Here is a 609-nt window from a genome sequence, read left to right as displayed (position 1 = left end):
CACACATTTTACATCTATCCAAGACTCACTGACTCAAGAGTTAACCAAAACTCTCTACCACCAGAGCTGACCAATGCATGACAGCCTTTTGTGGGAGAATTTCTTTTAAATTCAACTCCACTGTGTAGGCATTCCTCCCTCTAATCCCATCTATGGCCCACTTCCTGGATCTCTCCATCACCTCTTTCCTTTCACCCATCACACTAGTCTTTCCCGTCCAGGAGACACAGGCGAGTAGCTGTGGGCCTCAGGAAGGGCTGCATCCAATGAGGTGCTGTGCTTCTGTTTGTGTTTTAGCACCAACCTCATGTGCTGACAGAGCTCTGGAGTGTGAGGGACAAGTCCATGTTCCATTCGCTCCATTCTTTTCTGCCCAGGGCTTCACCGCTCTTTGTCACCTGCCATCTCCTCCATGTTACAAATAGGATTTTCTGGTGACAAATACACTAACAGGAAGCAGCAGCTCTCCTAGGACCGGCTCTTTTTTATACCACTCTAATCTTAGGCGGTGAATATATCGATCCATCCAGACTAAGTAACTGTATCTACACCTCAATGTATGACAGCACTTTTGGAGGGCATTTAATTCCAGTTCGACTTCAGTTTGTA

At 46.5% G+C, this 609-nt stretch overlaps 1 protein-coding gene across 2 annotated transcripts in view; it reads right to left on the bottom strand.

The window, feature by feature from the left end:
• The window catches only part of TPTE2 (transmembrane phosphoinositide 3-phosphatase and tensin homolog 2), a 113,834-nt gene that overhangs the window by 105,850 nt on the left and 7,375 nt on the right, over positions 1 to 609 (bottom strand). The window lies entirely within an intron of this gene.

This window comes from Mandrillus leucophaeus, unplaced genomic scaffold (genome assembly GCF_000951045.1).
Source record: "Mandrillus leucophaeus isolate KB7577 unplaced genomic scaffold, Mleu.le_1.0 Scaffold168, whole genome shotgun sequence".
In the NCBI taxonomy this organism is placed as follows: Eukaryota; Metazoa; Chordata; class Mammalia; order Primates; family Cercopithecidae; genus Mandrillus; species Mandrillus leucophaeus.
The sequence above is the reverse complement of the archived record's forward strand: the minus strand, read 5'-3'. Positions and strand labels throughout refer to the sequence as shown.